Consider the following 23,853-nt stretch of genomic DNA (forward strand, 5'->3'; position numbering starts at 1 on the left):
AAAGGAGCTAGAAAAAGAACAACAAAGACTAAAGTCAGCAGAATAAGGGAAATAATAAATGTTAGAGCAGAGATAAAAGACACAGAAACTAGAAACTAAAAAACAAACAAGCAGTAGAACAGATCAGTGAAACCAGCTCTTTGAAAAAATTAATAAAATTGTTAAACTCCTAGCCACACTTATCAAAAAGAAAAGAGAAAGAGCCCAAATAAATAAAATCACAAATGACAGAGGAGAAATCACAACCAACATCACAGATATACAATTATGAGGGAACATTATGAAAAATTATATGCTAACAAATTGGACAATATAGAAGAAATTGATAAATTCCTAGAAACATATAAACTACCAAAATGGAAACAAGAAGAAATAGAAAACTTGAATAGACTGATAACCAGCAAAGAAATTGAATCAGCAATCAAAAATCTCCCAACAAACAAAAGTCCAGGGCCAGATGGCTTCCCAGGGGAATTCTAACAACATTTAAAGGGTTAATATCTATTTTTCTCAAACTATTCCAAAAAACAGAAATGGAAGGAAAATTTCCAAACTCAGTTTATGAGGCCAAAATTACCCTGATTCCAAAACCACAGACTCCACTAAAAAAGATAACTACAGGCCAATATCCCTGATGAAGATGGATGCAAAAATTCTCCATAAAATACTAGCAAATCAAATCCAACAGTATATTAAAAAATCATCCACCATGATCAAGTGGGATGCAAGGAGTGGTTATTCCTGGGATGCAAGGGGTGGTTCAATATGTATACACACACACACACACACACACACACACACACACACACGCATATATAATGGAATACTACTTGGCAACAAAAAAGAATGAAATCTTGCCATTTGTAATGACGTGGATAAAGCTAGTGTATTATGCTAAGCAAAACAAGTCCATCAGAGAAAGACAAATACCATATGATTGCATTCATATGTGGAATTTAAGAAACTCAACAGATGAACATGGGGGTGGGGGGAGAGGCAAACCAGAAAATTGACTCTTATGTATCGATAACAGACTGAGGTTTCCTGGGAGGGAGGTGGGCAGGGCAATGGGTTAAATGGGTGATGGGTATTAAATATTGTGATGAACACTGAATGTTGTATGTAAGTAATGAATCAGTAAATTCTACACCTGAAACTAATATTACACTGTATGTTAACTAAGTGGAATTTAAATAAAAACTTGAAAAAGAAAAAAAATTAAAACATATTAAAAAACACACACCAATTTTTCTCATACTCTTTCAGAAAATAGAGGAGGAAGGAACACTTTCTAACTCATTCTAGAAGGCCAGGATTACCTTGGTACCAAACCAAACAAAGATATCACAAGAAAGGAAAACTATAGACCAAAATCATTATACCTATTGATGCATAAATCATTACAAATATTTGCAAGCCTAATCTAACAGGATGTTAAAAGGATTATACACCATGACCAAGTGGTATTTTGCCCAGAAATGCAAGCATAGTTCAATATTTTAAAAATTAATCAACAGAACACAACACATTAATAGAATGAAAGATGGGGGGAACTGACCATGTAATCATATCAATAGATGTAGAAAATGCATTTGAAAAAGTCCAGCACCAATTCATAAAAACACCCAGAAATTAGAAATTGCAAGAAACTTCCTCAACATGATAAACTGTGTTTATGAAAAGCCCACATGAAAATGATACTCACTGGTAAACAACTGAAATCTTTGGCAGTGTCTTAAAAAACTAACCACAGTCTCACCTATGATTCATTAATCATTCTCCTACTTATTTACCCAAATGAATTAAAAACTTATATACACACAGAAACCTTCATGGGATGTTTATAGCAGCTTTATTCATAATTACCCCAAACTGGAAGCAGCCAAGATACTCTTCAATAGGTGAAGAATAAATGATGGTATACCCATGCAATAGAATATTGTTTGGTAGCAAGAAGAAATGAGCTATCAAGTCACAGAAAGACATGGAGAGATTTTTTTTTTATCATATAAATACTTGGTAGAACTTACCAGTAAAATCACATGGGCCTAGAGATTTCTTTTTCAGAAGACTTTTAACTATAAATTCAATTTTATTCAAGTTGTCTATTTCAGTTTGGGCACATTTTAGTAGTTTGTATTTTCAAACAATTGGGCCATTTCATTTAAAGTTTATGCGTGCAGAGGTGTTTGTAGTATGTTATTGCTATACTAGTTTTTAATAGCTACAGGTTTGTAGTGATATCTCCTCTTTACTAATTATATCAATGATTTTTCTTCTCCTTTTCTGCCTCATGAGAAGCAGTTTAATTGATTTTTCCCATTATTTTCTGTGTTCAATTTCATAGATTTCATTCTTATCTTTATTATTTTCTTCCTTCTATTCTGTTGGGTATATTTTGTACTTCTTTTTATTATTTCTTAAGGTGGAAGCTTGGATTATTGACTGAAGACCTTTCTTAATTTTTAATATAAGAATTGAATGCTAAAAATTTCCCTCTAAGCACTTCAGTAACTGAATCTCACACATTTTTATATGTTGTGTTTTCATTTTCACTCAGTCCAAAATAGTTTCTAATTTCTCTCAAGACTTTCTCTTTGAATCATGAATCATTTATAAACGTTATTTAATTTCAAAGCATTGATTTATTATTTTTTTCTTCTATTGATTTCTAGTTTTTTTAACATTTATTTATTTTTGAGAGAGAAAGGGAGACAGAGCATGAGCAGAGGAGGAGCAGAGAGAGGGAGACACAGAATCCGAAGCAGGCTCCAGGCTCTGAGCTGTCAGCACAGAGCCCAACTTGGAGCTTCAACTCACGAACCCTAAGATTATGACGTGAGCCAAAGTCAGATACTTAACTGACTGAGCCACCTAGGGACTCATTGATTTCTAGTTAATTCCATTATGGTCAGAGAATATTTTGGTACGATTTCAATTATTTAAAATTAAAAAAAAATTTTAAACGTTTATTCATTTTTTTGAGAGACAGAGACAGAGCATGAGTGGGGGAGGGGGAGAGAAAGAGAGAGACACAGAATCTGAAGCACACTCCAGGCTCCAAGCTGCCAGCACAGAGCCTGAGCCTGACTCGGATCTTGATCCCATGAACCATGAGATGATGACCTAAGCCAAAGTCAGAAGCTTAACCGACTGAGCTACCCAGGTGCCTCTCAATTATTTTAAATTTGTTATGACTCAGGATATGGTCTATTTCAGTTAATGTTCCATGTATACTCAAAAAGAATATGTATTCTGCTGTTGTTGGATGGAGTGTTATATGTGTAGATTACATCTAGTTGGTTGATGTATTTTGCATTTATTTCATCTTGCTGATTTTCAAACTCTAGTTCTATTACTGAGATACATGCTTCCTGGTGAGAAATCTACAATTATTTGAAATGGTTTTCCCTTATAGGTAATACATTTTTTTCTGTTGGCTGCTTTCAAGATTTTTTTTTCTCCTTAGTTTTCAATGGTTTCATTATGGTATATCTGGGTATGAATTGCAGTGTATGCTGTTTGGTTTTGAATTAGTTGCATTATGTCTTTCACTAAATTTGGGAAGTTTTCAGTCATTATTTCTCTAAAAAAATTTTTTTAAGTAGGCTCCATGCCCAGCATGGAGCCCAACATGGGGTTTGAATTCATAACCCTGAGATCAAGACCTGATCTGAGATCAAGAGTCAGATGCCTAACTGACTGAGCCACACAGGTGCCCCTCTCCAAATATTTTTTGGCAGTGCACTCATTCTCCTCTTCATCTGGGACTCCAGTGACACCAGTCTTAGACCTTTTGTTATTGTGTCATAGGTGGTTGTGTTGCTGAGGCTGTGTTCATTTTTTTTAATCATTTTTTCTTGGGGAAGTTAAGATGGTAGAGAAGTAGAGGGATGTGAATTTCCATCGTCCTTCAAACACAGCTGTGTTGAGGTCAGAACACTTGGAACACCCAGGAAATCAGTCTAAGGAATGATAGAAAAATCTCCACAGGTGGAGGGAAACAGCTTGGTGGGACAGAGGTGCATGTATGCAAATTGGAGGAGACAATGGTGGCAGAAGGCACAGAGGGGAGGAAACCCCTTCTGTGAAGAGACAAAAGGGAGAGAAAGAGAGGCTGTAGAAGTGCAGTATTGTGTTAGGACAAGAGAAAACACTCTCCGGACCATGGACTGGAGAACAAGAAATATGAAGAGTGCCAAGTTCTACTTTGCAAACAGCCTTAGGAGCCAAGATTGGAGTTTTCAAAAGTGCACAACTTTCTCCCGACCGAAGCCACCATTGTGCACATGCCTGGAAGGGAGGGGAACGAGCCCAGGGCTCAATAACAATCTCAGGGGGGCACTGGGAGAGAACAGTCCCTTCCCTTGAGTACTGTGGAACAAGGGTATATTGCCCCCACAAGGACAAAAGACCCTACAGGCACCAGCCCATTGTGGTCCTTTATTGGCAGGACAGAGTGGTGCTACCCCAGATCCGGGTCTGTGAGGTGTGGTATCCTTTAACACATCAGTATTGAATCCCAGCTGAGTGTCTAGGAGGCACTGGGAGACTGTGGAGCGGGGCAGACTGACCGCCAGCACTATTCTGTGAGGGCGGCCTGAACAACATGGTTTGAGACACTTGTCAGGGGAGGAGAGATAGGGCTGTCGCCATTTTCTCCCCATCACCAACACAGAAGGCAGGGTTCAGGGAACAGGACAGCAGCTCCCAGTGGAGGCAGGACCGCTTACACCAACCCCAGCCCCTCTGTGCCTGGTAACTGCTTATCTACCGGAGTGGGACTGTCACTGACCCAACCAGACAGCCTCTCCTCCAGACCAGCACAGCCACCAGTCCCAGGCACCAAGAGACAACTGTCCTGTGGTTTTTTGTTTTGTTTTGTTTTGTTTTTTTATATATTAGTGTCTCTCTCTCTCTCTCTCTCCTTTCCTTGTCTTCTCTTTTCCCTTCTTTTTCTTTCTATCCTCCTCTTTTTTCCTTCCCCCTTTGGAATCAGGCTCATAGATTCTGATTTGATTTTTGGTGTATATATATATATATATATATATATATATATATATATATATGTTTTTCTTTCTCTGTTTTGTTTGTTTATTGGTTTAATCAGGCATTTTTACTCTATTCTTTTTACACCTTTTCTGTATCTCCCTCTTCTTTATTTTCATTTCACTCTCTCTGTCTCTCTGGATTAATCCTTATAGTTTCTTTGATTCTCTATTTGGTCATTTTTTCCCACCCCTTTCATTTTTCTCTTTGTATGGTGTCAGGTGCCCTGCCCTTTCCTTTTTTTCCAGGGTTACTTCAACAAACAAGTCAAAGTACTCTTGGTGGAAGGTCCAAAGAATCCACCAATATGAGCAAGGAGAAGCTTTGTAGAACACTAACCAGTGGGCTAGTGCAGCCAAATATGCAACAACAGAGTGCCTACAACACACTCCAAAAAACACTTCCTGATGTTCCAGTCCCTGGACATTATATGACTGCTTTTTAGTATAGTAGTTCTTGCAGGTGAAGGACACATAACAAGCTATTAAAACACATAAAAGACAGAAACCTAGCCAAAATGATGAAATAGAAGAATTCTCATCAAAAGAAAATCCATGAAGAAATTACAGCCAGAGAATTGGTCAAAACAGATATAAACAATATATCTGAACACAAATTTAGAATAACAGTCATAAGACAAATAGCTGAGCTTGAAAAAAGCATAGAGGACAGCAGAGAATCTATTGCTGCAGAGATCAAAGACCTAAGAAATAGTCACAATGAATAAAGAAATGTTATAAATGAGTGCAAAATAAACGAGATACAGTGACAGTGAGGATGGAAGAAGCAGAGGAGAGAATAGGTGAAATAGAAGACAAAATTATGGAAAATGATGAAGCTGAAAAAAGTGGGAAAGGAAATTACTAGACCATGAGGGGAGAATTAGAGACCTAAGAGATTCAATGAATCAAAATAATATGCATATCATACGAGTTCCAGAAGAAGAAGAAGGGAGAGAAAGGGGAAGAAGCTTTATTTGAACAATTATAGCTGAGAACTTCCTTAATCTGGGCAAGGAAACAGGCATCCAAGTCCAAGAGGCATAGAGAAGTCCCTTCAGAATCAACAAAAACAGATTAACACCATGACATATCATAGTGAAACCGGAAAAATACAAAGATAAAGGGAGAATTCTGAAAGCAGCTAGGTACAAACAGACCTTAACCTACAAGGGTAGACACATAAGAGCAATAAAAGACATGTCCACTGAAACTTGGCAGGTCAGAAGGGAGTGGAAGGAAATATTCAATGGGCTGAATAGGAAAAATGTGTAGCCAAGAATCCTTTATCCAGCAAGGCTGTCATTCAGAATAGAAGGAGAGCTAAAGGCTTTCTGAGACAAACAAAAACTAAAGGAGTTAATGACCACTAAACAAGCCCTGCAGAAGATCCTAAGGGGGACTCTGAGTGGAAAGCAGCAAAGACTACAAAGGACCAAAGACATCACCACAAGCACAAAACCTACAGTTAACACAATGACACTAAATCCATATCTTTCAGTAATCACTCTGAATGTAAATGGACCAAATACCCCAATCAAAAGACATAGGGTATCAGGATGGATAAAAAAACAGATCCATCTGTATGCTGCCTCCAAGAGACAGCCTGAGGAAACCTTAAGATTGAAAGTGAGGGGATGGATAACCATCTATCATGCTACTAGATGTCAAAAGAAATCTGGGTAGACATACTTACATTAGACAAACTACATTTTTATTTTTTTTATTTTTATTTTTTTATTTTATTTTATTTTTTTTATTTTTTATTTTTTAATATATGAAATTTACTGTCAAATTGGTTTCCATACAACACCCAGTGCTCATCCCAAAAGGTGCCCTCCTCAATACCCATCACCCACCCTGCCCTCCCTCCCACCCTGCCCTCCCTCCCACCCCCCATCAACCCTCAATTTGTTCTCAGTTTTTAACAGTCTCTTATGTTTGGCTCTCTCCCACTCTAACCTCTTTTTTTTTTTTTTTCCTTCCCCTCCCCCATGGGTTTCTGTTATGTTTCTCAGGATCCACATAAGAGTGAAACCATATGGTATCTGTCTTTCTCTGTATGGCTTATTTCACTTAGCATCACACTCTCCAGTTCCATCCATGTTGCTACAAAAGGCCATATTTCATTTTTTCTCATTGCCATGTAGTATTCCATTGTGTATATAAACCACAATTTCTTTATCCATTCATCAGTTGATGGACATTTAGGCTCTTTCCATAATTTGGCTATTGTTGAGAGTGCCGCTATAAACATTGGGGTACAGGTGCCCCTATGCATCAGTACTCCTGTATCCCTTGGATAAATTCCTAGCAGTGCTATTGCTGGGTCATAGGGTAGGTCTATTTTTAATTTTCTGAGGAACCTCCACACTGCTTTCCAGAGCGGCTGCACCAATTTGCATTCCCACCAACAGTGCAAGAGGGTTCCTGTTTCTCCACATCCTCTCCAGCATCTATAGTCTCCTGATTTCTTCATTTTGGCCACTCTGACTGGCGTGAGGTGGTATCTGAGTGTGGTTTTGATTTGTATTTCCCTGATAAGGAGCGACGTTGAGCATCTTTTCATGTGCCTGTTGGCCATCCGGATGTCTTCTTTAGAGAAGTGTCTATTCATGTTTTCTGCCCATTTCTTCACTGGGTTATTCGTTTTTCGGGTGTGGAGTTTGATGAGCTCTTTATAGATTTTGGATACTAGCCCTTTGTCCGATGTGTCATTTGCAAATATCTTTTCCCATTCCGTTGGTTGCCTTTTAGTTTTGTTGGTTGTTTCCTTTGCTGTGCAGAAGCTTTTTATCTTCATAAGGTCCCAGTAATTCACTTTTGCTTTTAATTCCCTTGCCTTTGGGGATGTGCTGAGTAAGAGATTGCTACGGCTGAGGTCAGAGAGGTCTTTTCCTGCTTTCTCCTCTAAGGTTTTGATGGTTTCCTGTCTCACATTCAGGTCCTTTATCCATTTTGAGTTTATTTTTGTGAATGGTGTGAGAAAGTGGTCTAGTTTCAACCTTCTGCATGTTGCTGTCCAGTTCTCCCAGCACCATTTGTTAAAGAGACTGTCTTTTTTCCATTGGATGTTCTTTCCTGCTTTGTCAAAGATGAGTTGGCCATACGTTTGTGGGTCTAGTTCTGGGGTTTCTATTCTATTCCATTGGTCTATGTGTCTGTTTTTATGCCAATACCATGCTGACTTGATGATGACAGCTTTGTAGTAGAGGCTAAAGTCTGGGATTGTGATGCCTCCTGCTTTGGTCTTCTTCTTCAAAATTACTTTGGCTATTCGGGGCCTTTTGTGGTTCCATATGAATTTTAGGATTGCTTGTTCTAGTTTCGAGAAGAATGCTACAAACTACATTTTTAAACAAAGACTGTAAGAAGAGATGAAGAAGGGTATTATATAATTAGGGGTCTATCCATCAAGAAGTGCTAACAATTGTAAATGTTTATGCCCCCAATGTGGAGCACCCAAATATGTAAATGAATTAATCACAAACATAAATAAATATATAGTTAATAATACTGTGATTGTAGGGGACTTTAATATTCCACTTACAGGAATGGACAGATCATCTAGGCAGAAAATCAATAAGGAAACAATGGCTCTGAATGACACATTGGACCAGGTGGACTTAACAGATATATTCAGAACATTTCATCCAAAAGTAGCAGAATACACATTCTTGAGTGCACATAGAACATTCTCCAAAATAGATCACATACTAAGTCACAAAACAGCCCTTGACAAATATAAAAAGTTTGAGATCATAGCATGCATACTTTCAGATCACAATGCTATGAATCTTGAAATCAACCACAAGAAAAAATTTGGAAAGCCCCCAAATACATGGAGGTGAAAGAACATCCTACTAAAGAATAAATGGGTCAACCAGGAAATTAAAGAAGAAATTAAAAAATATATTGAAGCAAATAAAAATGAAAACATGACAGTCCAAGCCCTTTGGGATGCAGCAAAGGCAGTCCTAAGAGGAAAATACATTGCAATTCAGGTCTATCTCAAGAAGCAAGAAAGATCCCAAATACACAACCTAACCCCACACCTAAAGGAACTAGAAAGGCAGCAGCAAAGAAAGCCCAAAGCCAGGAGAAGAAGAGAAATATTAACGATTAGAGCACAAATAAATAATATAGAATCCAAAAAATAGTAGAACAGATCAATGAAACTAAGAGCCGGTTTTTTGAAAGAGTAAATCAAATTGATAAACCCCTAGCCAGATTTCTCAAAAAGAAAAGAGAGAGGACCCAATTAGATAAAATCGCAAATGAAAGAGAGGTCACAACCAACACCATAGAAATACCAGAAATACAAATGGTTATTAAGAATACTATGAAAAATTGAGGCACCTGGGTTTCTCAGTCAGTTAAGCATCCGACTTTGGCTCAGGTCATGATCTTGCAGTTTTTGAGTTCAAGCCCCACGTCGGGCTCTGTGATGACAGCTCAGAGCCTGGAGGCTGCTTCAGATTCTGTGTCTCCCCCTCTCTCTGCCCCTCTCCACTTACTCACTGTCTCTCAAAAAAATAAATAAACATTAAAAATTTTTAAAAAAAGAATGCTATGAAAAATTATATGTCTACAAACTGGACAATATGGAAGAAATGGACAAATTCTTAGACACTCAGACACTACCAAAACTCAAACGGGAAGAAATAGAAAATTTGAACAGACCCATAACCAGCAAAGAAATTGAATCATTTATTAAAAATCTCTCAACAAATAAAAGTACTGGGAAAGATGCCTTCCTAGGGGAATTCTACCAGACATTTAAAGCACAGTTAACATTTTTCTCAGACTGTTCCAAAAAACAGAAATGGAAGGAAAGCTTCCAGACTTATTCTATGAAGTCAGCATTACCTTGATTCCCAAACAAGACAAAGACCCCACTTAAAAGGGGAATTACAGACCAATATCCCTGATGAACATGGATGCAAAAATTATCAACAAGTTACTAGCAAATCTAACTCAACAGTATATTAAAAGAATTCCTCACCATGATCAAGGGGATTCATTCCAGGGCTGTAGGCCTGGTTCAAATCAATCAACATGATACATCACATTAGTAGAAGAAAGGATAAGAACCACATGATCCTGTCAATGGATGCAGAAAAAGTATTTGACAAGATATAGCATCTTTCTTAATAAAAACCCTCAAAAAAGTTGGGATAGAAGGAACATAACTTAGCATCATAAGAGCCATATTTGAAAGGCCCACACTTAATGATCATACTCAATGGGGAAAAACTGAGAGTTTTTTCCCCTGAGATCACAACAGGGATGTCCACTCTCATCACTGTTGTTTAACATGGTATTGGAAGTCATAGCCCCAGCAATCAGAAAACAAAATGAAATAAAAGGCATCCACATTGACAAGGAAGAAGTCAAACTTTCACTCTTTGAAGATGGCATGATACAATACATGGAAAACCCAAAAGGCTCCACCAAAAAACTACTAGAACTGACCCATGAATTCAGCAACGTTGCAAGATATAAAATCAATGTACAGAAATCGGTTGCATATCTATACACCAATAATGAAACAGAAAAAATAGAAATCAAGGAATCGATCCCATTTACAATTGCACCAAAAACATAAGATATCTAGGAATACCTAACCGAAGAGGTAAAAGATCTATATGCTGAAAACTATAAAAAGCCTATGAAAGAAATTGAAGAAGACACAAAGAATTGGAAAAACATTCCATGCTCATGGACTGGAAGAATAAATATTGTTAAAAAGTTAATACTACCTAAAGCAATCTACACATTCAGTGCAGTCCCAATCAAAATAGCGCCAGCATTCTTTATAGAGCTAGAACAAACAATCCTAAAATCTATATTTAAGACCCTGAATAGCCAAAGTAATGTTGAAAAAGAAAACCAAAGCTGGGGACATCCCAATCCTGGACTTTAGCCTGTATTACAAAGTTGTAATCATCAGAACAGTATGGTACTGGCACAAAAACAGACACATAGACCAATAGAGTAGAATAGAGAACCCAGAAATGGACCCAAAAATATATATGGCCAACTAATTTTTGTCAAAGCAGAAAAGATTATCCAATGGAAAAAAATAGTCTCTTTAGAAAATGGTGCAGAGAGCTGGACGGTAACATGCAGAAGAATGAAACCGGACTGCTTTTATACCCAATACACAAAAATAAGTTAAAAACGGATGAAAGGCCTAAATTTAAGACAGGAAGCCATCAAAATGCTACCGGAGAAAACAGGCAGCAATCTCTTTTATCTCAGCTGCAGCAACTTCTTACTTGACCTGTCTCTGAAGGCAAGGGAAATAAAAGCAAAAATGAACTATTAGGACCTCATCAAGATAAAAAAGATTCTGCATGGCAAAAGAAACAATCAACAAAACTAAAAGGCAACTGATGGAATGGGAGAAGATATTTGCAAATGACATATCAAATAAAGGGTTAGTATCAAAAATCTATAAAGAACTTACCAAACTCAACACCCGAAAAACAAATGATCCAGTAAAAAATGGGCAGACGATATTGATGAGGGAAACAAAGGGAAGAGAAATGTAGCTTAAATTAAATCTCTTTACAGCTTGCAGCCCACTGATACACACCTGAAACATGCAGAGCATGACCTTCTTCAAAAACTCATGGCTGCCTTACTTCCTTAATGTTTTTGTTTCATTAAAGACTAAAAGTAACCTTATCTTAACAGTATCTAGCCCCTTAAGGTTCTAAAAGCCTTGCTTTCAAATTCCTTAGAGACTTACCCTATCCCTAACCACCACTAACGTAAAAGTATATAATCAGTCACTCCTCACAACCTCAGTGCAGCTCTTTCTGCCCATGGGTCCTGTCCCCAAGTTTTAATAAAATCACCTTTTTGCACCAAAGACATCTCAAGAATTCTTTCTTAGCTGTTTGCTCAAGGACCCTGTCAACATGAATAGACACTTTTCCAAAGAAGACATCCAGATGGCCAACAGGCACATGAAAAGATGCTCAATATTGCTCATTATCAGGGAAATACAAATCAAAACCACATTGAGATACCACCTCACACCAGTCAGAATGACTAAAATTAACAACTCAGGAAACAACAGATGTTGGTGAGGATGTGGAGAAAGGGGAACCCTCTTGCACTGTTGGTGGGAATGCAAAATGGTGCAGCCACTCTGGAAAACAGTGTGGATGTTCCTCAAAAAATTAAAAATAGAATTACCCTACAACCCAGAAATAACACTAGTAGGAATTTATCCAAAGGATACATGAGTGCTGATTTGAAGGGGCACATGCACCCCAATGTTTATAGCAGCGCTATAAATAATAGCCTAATTATGGAAAGAGCCCAAATCAGTTGTCCATCAACCAATGAATGGCTAAAGAAGAACTGGTGTGTGTGTGTGTGTGTGTGTGTGTGTGTGTGTGTGTATAGTACTCAGTGATGAAAAAGAATGAAATCTTGCCATTTGCAACAATGTGGATGGAATGGAGGGTATTATGCTAAGCAAAATAAGTCAGTCAGAGAAAGATGGATATCATATGATTTCACTCTTATGTGGAATTTGAGAAACTTAACAGATGACCATAGGGGAAGGGAAGGAATAAAAAGATAAAAACAGAGAGGGAGGCAAACTATAAGAGACTCTTAAGTACAGAGAACAAACTGAGGATTGATAGGGCTGGGGGATTGGTGGGTGGGGAAAACGGGTGATGGGCATTGAAGAGAGCTCTTGTTGGGATGAGCACTGGGTGTTGTATGTAAGTGATGAACCATGGGAATCTACTCCTGAAGCCAAGACTGCACTGTATGTTAGCTAACTTGACAATTAAAAAAAATCATTTTATCTGTTATTCAGATTGGATACTTTCTGTTGATCTATCTTCAAAGTCACTGACCTTCCCCCTTGTGTTTCCATTCTGATACTGAGATAGTATTTTGGCTCTTGTATTTTTCTGTTCTAAAATTTCCATTTGTTTCTTTTTTGTCTTCCATTTATTTACTGAGACTTTTTACTTTTCCACCTCTTTCTAGAGTATTTGTGACTGGTCACTGGAGCTACTATAAAGTCATTGTCAGATCACTCCAACATCTGTGTCATCTTGGTGTTAGCATCTCTTGAGTTCCTTTTCCCACGCAAGTTGAGATTTTTCTGGTTCTTCGAATACCCAATATTCAATTTTGGATTGTATTCCGGCTACTTTGAAGATTATGTTATGAAACTCTGGGTTTTATTTGAATTTCATCACGAATGTTATTATTTTTGTTTTAGCAGGTAATCAACCCAGTTAGGTTCGGGCCAGTTGTTTCAACATGCTTTCAGTGGGTTGTGGTTTCTATGCCATTTCAGTTCTCACATCCTTTGCAACGCTGTTGGGATTTGTCTCATGTGTATGCCACCCATGACCAATCTGTGATCTGAGCAATTGTCTATCTATAGTTCAGTTCCCAAAGTATTTGGTATGCTGATTGGGATCAGATCCCCAGGTCTGCAGCTTAAAGGTGAGCCCAGGAGTTCAAACACAACTTTACGGTGTGGTTTCCCTGCACTCCCCTCTCCCTCTCCATGACCTCCGCAGTATTTTCTGTTTCTATAGGACTTCTGTTTCCAGACTTCAGGCAGAAAGCTGGCACTTTAATTGCCCCATTCTGCCACATGCTTCTCCAAGTGCACCCCTGTCTGGAGCCAAGAAATGGGAGAACAGGGAGAAGAAGAAAGCGATAGGATTTGGTTCCTGTGTCTTGGTACCACAGAGTCACTGACTGGACAGGAAGGGTTTATTTCTTCAGGGTTTGGGCAATTGCAAGCTCCTTTTGTTGCCATTTCAGGATTGCTTGCAGGCTGGAATGTCAGAGAAAAAAGAAAAGAAAAAAATGGGAGATTTCGCAGTTTCCCTGAACATTAACAATTCCCTATCCTTCCAATCAAGCCAGAACTAGAGGGCTTCCCCTGGAGATGTTTCTGTCTTCAACCGACAACTCAGAATGTTTGGCTGTGTTGAGTTCAGGCTGAGAGATACTGAAGGGGAAAAAAGGACAAAACATTGTCAGGTTGGTAGTACTTTGAATTCTGGTCTTCCCCATTCCACCTGCTACTGTTTACTTTTTAGACTCCTGTAATAGTTGCTTTAAGCATTTTTCCAGGCTTTATACTACATTCAGTGGGAGACACAGGGTGGACCATGCTTATTTTATCTAATCCAAAACCACAAAGCCAAACAAAACTTCATGTCTAGATTGTTTTACTAGAAAGTTTTACCAAACAAATGATTTCATTCAAGGAGCAAATGATTTCATTCTTAATCAAGTTAATACATAGTGTAGAGAAGGAGGCTTCACTCCCAAACTCACTTTTTTGAGATTAAGCTTCATATTAAAATCTGACAAGGACAGAAGCAGAAAGAAAATTACAGGCTAATCTAATGCATCAACATAAATGTAAAACTTCAAAGCCAACTACTAGCAAACAGAATTCATCAAAATGAAAACAAGATAATACATAATGGCCAAAGTAAGTTTCCTAGGAATGCAAGTTTCATTTAAAATTAGGAAAACAATCACTAAAATTTACAACATCAACAGATAAAAATTAAAACATGATTATTTCAATATATGCATACAAGTATTTGATAAAGTCAACAACCATTCTTCATACTAATAGTGAGTCCTCAAAAGTTTTCACAGTAAGATTAGTAACAAGATAAGTAAGGGTGACCATTTATTATACAGGAGGTATCCCTTACTACACAAAAAGGCAAAAATAGGACAAGAATTGAGAAAAAAGACACAAATGATCATTATTCACAGACAAGTGATGCCTAATGGATATAAAAGCTCCCAATGCACTCCCTGTGATTTGTAGGAAGTATGGGAGGATTTGGAAGGCATCTCTGACAAAGGAAAGAAGCCAACAGAGGAAATAAACCAGCAGGAAGAGGGGAGAATTCTCCTCCTTAAATTTCCAAAAACTGATATTGGAATGTGTTTTCTGCCCAGTGCCTATCTGTGAATATATGAACATACATACATAAACGACAAGAGCACAGAACGATACTAAAGAAAACATTGCCACACTAACAAAATTATATTTATTTTTTCATGCCTTTTTAAAGTCTTCATGCTTTATGCCTACTTGTTACTTTGTTGTTGGGAAAGGCAATCCATCAAGGGTGGATTGCTCCCTGCACGTTCTTTCTGAGTACGCCAAGAATGCTTGAATGCCCTTTGCCTGGGCTATTTCTCAGGGTTGTGTTTGCAGTGGGCAGCTTCAATAGATGAGTTAACATCTCTCCCCAAGAAAGAGCAAGCTTGTATCTGCTTTTTGTAAAAGCACTAAATCCCCCAAGCTCAGTGTTCCTCTCCTAAATTTCAACGCTCTGGTTGTGAAGGCATCCATGAAGTACGTTTTGCAGTGCCTTCATAGGACACGGGTGGCATGGGAAACCAACACAAAAGAATATGATAAGCTCTACCTACTGCTTTTTCTGTCAGTAATGAAGTCCTCTGTCTCTGGCCAAAAGTCTAATGTCTTCTGCCAGCATCCATGAAATAGGATGTAACAGACAAATAATTTGTTAGTTTGTAAGTAAGGTAAAATCCTAGAACTTGCACAACTCTTGACAATTATATTGCCCTGGTTTACTTATTTCTTGTGTGCAACACTTTCCATGACCAGGTTTTATAGGTTGTGCATAAGGACATATAATTTTCCTGTTAAGTTTATAATGTTACATCAAAGTGATACAACATAATTTGCTTAATCAAATGCATATTTATGATTCTTTTCATTAAAAAATCTATAACAGTATTTTTTAAATAATTTCTTAGGATAAATTCTCAAGAATGAAGTTAAAGTATTAAATGTAATGAATATCTTCTTCACAAATTGTCCCATTACTTCCTGAAAGAAAAAATTAGTAATAGAAAATATAGCCCATAAGAGAGTCATTTTAGACCTAAAGACACCTACCTGCAGATGGAAAGTGAGGGGATGGAGAAACATTAATCATGCAAATGGATGTCAAAAGAAAGTTGGAGTAGCAATACCTATATCAGACAAACTAGATGTTTTTTGTTTTTGTTTTATCCTGCTTTGGTATCAGATAGTATTGGCCTCATGGAATGATTTTGAATGTGTCTCCTCTATTCTATTATTTGTAAGATTTTGATAAAGATTTTCATTATTTTGTTTAATGTTTGGTGGAATTCACCAGTGAAACCATGTGGTCTTGGGCTTTTATGTGCTGGGAGATTTTTCATTTCTAATTCAACTTTCATTCATGTTATTGGTCTAAGAAGATTTCCTATTTCTTGGATTCAAGATCAATGATTCAGTCTTGGTGACTTGTGTGTGTTTAGGAATTATGTGGGTTTTTTTCTAACTTATCTGATTTGTTAGTATATAATTGCTTATAGTAAGTTACCACACTGTATATTTCTGTGGTTGGTTATCTGTTGTATTGTTTTCTCTTCCATTTCTCATTTTGGTTTTTGGGTCTTCTCTCTTTTGTTTCTTAGTTAATATAGTTAAAGCATTACCAATTTATGTTTTTGGAAAAACTGATCATTACCTTCAATGTTATGTTATTGTTTATTCTGGTCTCTATTTTATTTATTTCTGATTTTTCTTTGTAATTTCCTTCCTCTACTAAAGTTCAGCTAAGTTTCTCCTTTTTCTAGTTCCTTGTAGTGTCATGTTAAGTTGTTCATTTAAACATTTTTTCTTTTCTTTTTTTTTTTTTTAACATTTTTCCATTTTTTTGAGAGAGACACAGAAGTGCAAGTGGGGAAGGGGCAGAGAAAGAGGGAGACACAGAATCTGAAGCAGGCTCCAGGCTCTGAGCTATCAGCACAGAGCTCGGTGCAGGGCTCAAAACCATGAACCTCAAGATTATGACCTGAGCTGAAGATGGACGCTTAACCAACTGAGCCACCCAGGTGCCCTTGGGCTACTTATTTATTATGAAACTTTTACCCACATCATTAAATGTAGCGGTCTGATTCTAATCAGGAGACAGAGAGCACACAGTAGCGCAAACAGGAGTATAATATAAAGAACTATTAACTACAAGAAAAGAGTGACCACAAGATATAAGACAACTCTTTAAGGTTCCTTCAGGCTGAGGGAGAGAGTGCCACAGAAGGACAGACAGTGGTTGGTTCAAACCTGTTGGAGAAAGTATGGCTCAGCCCACACATGGCAAAGAAATTTGCTGGTTTGTTCACGCTGGTGTTGGACTGAAGTTGCTGGGTGAGTAGTAGGCCCCTGGGGGATGCAGGCAAATGGGCAGCATCTGCAAAAGGGGGCTCTGCTTTCCCTGCAGAGAGAACTATGGCAGCTTATTTGGCCTGTGGCAGGGCTCCTGCCAGCCCAGCATAGAGTCGGCCGTCACTATAAACCACCCGAGAGCCTCTTCCCCTGTCCTGGCCTGTCATCCCAGAGCCCTCTACCCCGGAAGCTTGCTTTAAAGGAGAAATGCTTAAAGGGATTCTGTTCATCATGCTGCAGATGTTAAAGGTGGCATTTGTGGCCAAGAGGCAATAAATTGATGACTGACACATTAAGTATATTCAATCAACTTTTCTGTAAGTTTTATTTAACTCCAGTCCCGTCCACCACTCTTTGGTGGGGTGACTGCATTGCAGGTTATCACCTAAAGTACCAGGGAGGTGTCCCGTGGGCGGGCGCTTCCTTCCCAATGCCTGTCAGTCTCTGGGCCCGCAGTGCCACCATCACTTGCCTTTCTTTGTCTGATGTGGCCTCAGGAGCAACACCTGAGGGGTGAGGACTTCAAATCCATGCAAGTGCAGCACATGGTGCTAAAGTCAGTCAGAAAATAACTGGTTAGAAGCCACTCCTCACATGTCCTCTGAGAAACAAACACCCCAAAGACGTTCCAGAAAGGTTAAATGCCTGTTAGCTAAAAATAAACTCCCCTTCAGTGTAAGGTCAGAAGCACTGGATATACAATGTTTCCTGTAATTAAGACACCTACGGCTTTGATTTCTGATTGTGGCAGGGACAAATTGTGGTGTAAGTATTAGTAAAGAGAGAAGACTGTTCTATGGTGAGAAGCCTAAGGCTCTTCACTCTGTATTTCAGTTCTTAAAACCATTAACCAACCTCCTTTCTAAGCATGCATACTCTCCTCCTAGAAAGAATGCCTGTCTTCTACCTTGTGTATGTGAAGACCAGCCTTCCTGAAAGCAATTGTAGGATAAGTGCACTTTGCTTTAGATCCCCTGAGGGACCAGACTCTCCTTGGTATCCATCGCCTGGGTTGCAACCTCAGCATGGGTATATCCTGTTGCCATACAGCAGAAAACACAGTGCAAAAGGTTTGCCTTCCACTCCATCCAAAAGGATTCAATGAGTCAGCTCTTAGGGACCTCATTAGAAGGCATTGTCAGGGAGCATCAAGGTTTTTCACAGGTGCCAGAAAGAGAACAATTAGGGCAGGACAGGCTATCATCTCCCAAACCTGGTTTTATCTCTATATTCAGAATCAGCTTTTTTTTTTTTTTTTATGTTTATTTATTTATTTCTGAGAGAGAGCGAGAGCAAGAAAGCCCACAAGCCCTGGCAATGGCAACACCAAAGAGACCCAGTTAACCAAAAAGATATGAACACTTGAGTTTGGTGGAAACCCTGTACACAGAGCTCATCTTTACTTTATCTAAAGATGAACTGATAATTATTCAGAATCAGTCCAGCCATCCTCTTCCACCAAGCAGATCAGACAGATTTGCCAGAAATTAGGCTATTTCCCTTCCCCCTGTTCTAAAGGGGCCACATCCAATGTGGTCATAGTAATGGGATTCCCTAGCAAGAGCCTCTTTATCAGATGTTCAGGGAAGGCTGTCGGTAGCTATGCTGGGCACTGGCGCTGGGCACTGGCTCTGGGCGGGGGGTGGGGGGGGCTGTCCTCTGCTCAAGCACAGGACAAATCAAGGATCCCATCAAGGGAGGGACCACAATAGAATGCAAAATGGTCTCTCCTTTTCCATGCCTGGAATAATAGGTGGCTGGCTATCCTGGACTTGATCTGAGTAAGGTTCTAAAGTGCTATGTTAAAGGCTATGTTCCTATACTGGGTTTATATACTTGTATGAGACCTTCCTGTATGCCCACAGATGCCTCCACCTAAGCATTCACACTGACCAGCCTACAGCTTCAATACTGGGAGTCGGTCATGCAAGGTACTCTGTTTGTGGGTGAGGGCCATGTGTGTGGATATGAACATATCTCAGACTCCACTTGCAGTGTGGGAGGCAGCACAGCACAGAGGTTAAGAGCCTGGGCCCTTTGGCAGCAGACCCAGGGTGTGATCCTAGTTCCCAAATTCATTAACTGGGCTATTTTCTTTCTCTCTAGCATGGCCCCACCCCTCTTCTGTCTACAGGAATACTACTAACAGTCCCTACTTCCTAACCCTGTTGTATGGCTCAAATGACACACTTCTATAGAGTCTGTACCACATTGTAGAGCACTGAGTAGCATTCTATAAATGTTAGACACTGTTATGAACAGTGGCCAATGAAACAATGAGCTTACCTTCTGGGCTAGGTGTTTGGGAACCCTCTGGGAGTGAAGCTGGAAGGCACCCATTCATCCAGTGTTAGAGGAAGACACAGAGTCCCCAGGCTCACTCCAGGACCTACCACCAGAGGGAAGCAAATGCACAGCCTGCTGTCTTCGCAGATCCAGTCGAGACCACAGTACTTGAGAGCATCAAATTGTCAGCTCTAGGAGCTTCACCAGGTGCTGGTTTAGATGGAGAAGGGCTTGGGGGCCCCGTTCACTTTCTGCAAGCACACACACACAGTGCTCGAGGATCCTGCAGTATACATTGCGTGGCTTCACCGCTCAGACCCGGCCAAGCCATGTGATTAGTCAATACTTTGGGGAAGTGTTGACTCACTCAGGCTACAACAACAAAAAAAGGAGCATGTGACAATCATCAGAGTAAACAAAGACAGTGAAGATTTTCCTTTCATTCTCCAGACTCGTCATGTAGATTGCTTGCTGTGAACTCAAATGACCCTTGATAATCTTGTCTTGGCAGTGCCAGGTCCAAGTTGGTTTGCAGCCTGGTCATGGAAGGAGCAGGGATAACATGAAGATAGCCACAGGGGACAAAAGACCCTCTAGCCATATTTAACCTGGAGTCTCAATTTAAAATTTGTGATCTTTTGTGGTTCTGACTACAGCAGTCAGTTGTGTGAGTACCATTTCTATGTGTCTTACACTACACTGCAATCAGAAGGTACAACAAACTTGAGATATCACCAGAATGGCTTCCTGAATCTTCTCTTCCTTCTCAATTACAGCTCTGACCAGAGACCTCTTCTTATAGCTTCCACCTGCTTCAACTCATACTTGAAGAGTCTGGGGCTCCAGAGAGATCCTGGGGAGAAATATGCCTTGCCCAGGTCTTCTCACTCCCAAGCCTAGTGGACAGCTCATGCAAATCAGAGATCATCCCCATCAGACGGGTTAGAATAATCCTGTCTCTTTGATTCCACATACATTCATTCATTGGAGTTCTAGTATGTGCTTGGCACTGTGGGATTTCCAATCCTGGTTCCCATGTTCGTGATGTGCACAATGTATTAGGGGGAACAGATCTGCCCAATCAACCCTGGAAAACAGAGTTCTCAGCCAGAATCATTCACAATCAATAATCAAAATCCAAGGCAATAATATGTGTATTTAACAGGTACAGCAAGTGTAGGAGGGCCCACTTGGGGTGGGCCAGGAAGACTTCTCAAACAGGACATTTTTGAATGGAATTTTGAAGGATGCCTAGGATTTTCCAGAGAGAAGAGTCCGAGAGATTGCCAGAACAAGGTCATTGTGGGCAAAGCATTTGATTGTGTTGAGAGATCTCTGCTGGAGCATGAGGTCCGTGTGTGCCAGGGCTGGGCTATGCCTGAGGTTGTGGCAACCACGGGACGGGTAGGGAGCTTTGGCAAGAAAGCAGACTTGGGGGAAGTAGGGTTATATCACATAATGTCTTGCACGTTATTCTGGAGGCAAGAGGCAACACTGGAAGGTGTTTAAGCTGCAAGGTTAACTTAGAGCATGATCAGATTTGTGTTTTAAAGACAACCTTTGGTAGCAGTGTAGAAAAGGGCAAGGTGGGAGGTCTGGCAACCAGTCCAGAGATGATTATATAATAATGAAAAATTCCAGGGCAATGTATGGCCCAACCTTGTGAAACCTCAGGGTTTCATAGTCTAAGGAACAACAACAGAAAGCAATTCCAGTCTTTCCTTATGCTTTAAAAAATTGCTAAAGGGAATACAATTCAAAGCACATAGCAACACATCTGGGTAGTTCTTCTGCTTTAGCAATTCACACTCCTTAAATGTGAGCATCTGGAGAGTAGGGAGTCTATCCATTTTATTCTCTGCATCCATGGTTTTTAGAATAGCATCTGGAGCTTCACAGACACTGTGTCGGTAGTTTTTGACTCTGCTGCAGAGCTTCTCACACTCCAAAGCCAGTTCTTCCCACTCTTGACTCCTGTGTCCTTCTTCCGGCTTCCTTTCTTTGCACCTCATGAGCCTAGGAACTCACCTAACAGTCTGCTCTGCTTGGAGGCTGATGTAAAGCTCTGAGGATAAAGATGAGATCCTTTCGTGGGAAAGAGGCTGAGAACACTTAGATATAAATGAGGGGGCGCCTGGGTGGCTCAGTCGGTTGAGCATCCGACTTCAGCTCAGGTCATGATCTCACACTCCATGAGTTCGAGCCCCAGTTGGGCTCTGTGCTGACAGCTCAAAGCCTGGAGCCTGCTTTGGATTCTGTGTCTCCCTCTCTCTCTGCCCCTCCCCTGCTTGTGTTCTGTCTCTCTCTGTCTCAAAAATAAATAAAAACATTAAAAAAATTTTTTTAAATAAATGATTTATGTGTCCGTCCCAGGAAAGATATTCCAGGTGAGAGGTGATGAGGACCTAAACCCAGGCACTGGTAATGAAGAGGAAAGCAAGAATGGCTAGGACCAATGTTATAGAGAAGCTTCTGCAGTTCTGCCTCCCTGTAGACTAGAAAGCTGGAGTGTCGTCATGACTAAAAGAAGGACTACTCTGATTTATTCCCTGAACACATATGGCCACATATGTGGCCACAAAAGTTAGTAATAGAATTACCCACCATGAATCCCAGCATAAATACATGCCAGGCAGTATACTACAATAATGCCTCTGGGCCAGCTAAATGCGCCCAACGTGAAGCTTGAACTCACAACCCTGACATCAAGGGGCACATGTTCCACCAACTGAGCCAGCCAGGTGCCCCCAAAACATTCTTTAAATCATACACATAACCCCTGTGAGGTCGCTGTTATCTATGTCTTACAGATGAAGAAACTGAGGCACTGAGATGATAGGTGACTTCCCTAATGTCACAGATTTAGTGGCAGAACTGGGACTCAAATGCAAAGCTGTACAGTGTCAGAGATCAAAACCATTAAGCTACAGAGTATTTAAGAGTTTTCAAATTGGGTCAGTCGGTTAAGCGTCTGACTCTTCACTTTAGCTTGGATCATGATCTCACTGTTCATGAGTTCAAGCCCTGATTCGGGCTGGGCACTGACAGAGAGAAACCTGCTTGGGGTTCGGTCTCTCTCTCTCTCTGCCCCTCCCCTGCTTGCTCTCGCTTTCCTCTCTCTCCCTCTCTCTCTCAGAATAAATAAAAATAAACTGTAGAAAAAAGAAGAGGAGTTTTCAAATACTGATGTCTTGAGGGAAGAAAAATTAGCAATATGTCCTGGTGTCATAACTGTTTTCAAACTTTATTTGCCATCTCTCTCTCTCTCTCTCTCTCTCTCTCTCTCTTAACCTACTATTGTTTGGGTGGAAAAGAGAGAGGGAGAGAGCAATGGTATATAAGAGCATATTTATGAGAAAACCCATCAGTGTAATTGCTTTAGGTAACTTATGACTTATTAGCTAATGATGTCAGATAATGTCGCATTAGTCAATCAAAAAAATTTTTGTGCACTTATTCTATTTAGATATCTCTACTAGACAATGAGAGAATCTTTGAGAAAGGCCAAAACCAATACAAATTTTGGGGCCAAATGGGGTTGTTATAGTCTAGTAATGTTGAAAACTCTTCTCAGGCTCATAAACTCATCTGGTCATCTCTTGGGCAGTGGCTCAAAGGGCTCATTTGTCTGCACTTGGACTGTGGGTGTCTGTTTATAACTTTGACATGTTAAGGGGGTACCACTAGTTCCCTTCCCTAAGCCCCATTCCTTAACCTTATTTTGCCATTCAATATATGGTCATAGTTGACTTCTTATGAAGAAAAAAAAGGAAACCTTTAAACACTGGATTAAAGCACTGATCTAGTAACTCATCAGTAATATCTTTCCTGTGATCTTCAGCTCAAAATCCACAGCATATGGATCAGAAACAGTGATGACTTTGCTCTGCTTGCTGAGTTCATCCCCTGCCACAAGGATCCTTTGAAAGACCCGGGTTCTTATGCACATAGATGGTGAGCACTGTCTGTTTTTTCCTATTTTTTTCTGATGTACAGTTGGCACAGTGTTAATTAGTTTCAGGTGTACAACACAGTGATTCAACGACCCTGTATGTCATGCTATGCTCACCACAAATGTAGCTACCATGTCACCATCCAACGCTATGATGATACAATTGATTCTGTTCCCTATGCTGGACCTTTCATCCCCATGATTAATTCCACTGGTGGGCACTTTCTCACCTAAATCTGAAGAAGAAAATAAAACTTTCTGGGGAAAAAATCCTCTTGGGCATGATTCAAGGAAGAAGAAAATTATTAGCA

General features: G+C 39.7%; 1 protein-coding gene across 1 annotated transcript in view; it reads right to left on the reverse strand.

Moving 5' to 3' along the window:
* The window catches only part of RIPK1 (receptor interacting serine/threonine kinase 1), a 75,560-nt gene extending 55,661 nt beyond the window's left edge, over positions 1-19,899 (reverse strand). The window contains exon 1 of the mRNA XM_049611285.1: positions 19,591-19,899. The gene's annotated coding sequence lies outside the window, so the exon portion shown is untranslated. The remainder of the gene's footprint in view (positions 1-19,590) is intronic.
* Positions 19,900-23,853: the final 3,954 nt, after the last annotated feature.

Source organism: Panthera uncia (genome assembly GCF_023721935.1).
Source record: "Panthera uncia isolate 11264 chromosome B2 unlocalized genomic scaffold, Puncia_PCG_1.0 HiC_scaffold_25, whole genome shotgun sequence".
NCBI classification, from domain to species: Eukaryota; Metazoa; Chordata; class Mammalia; order Carnivora; family Felidae; genus Panthera; species Panthera uncia.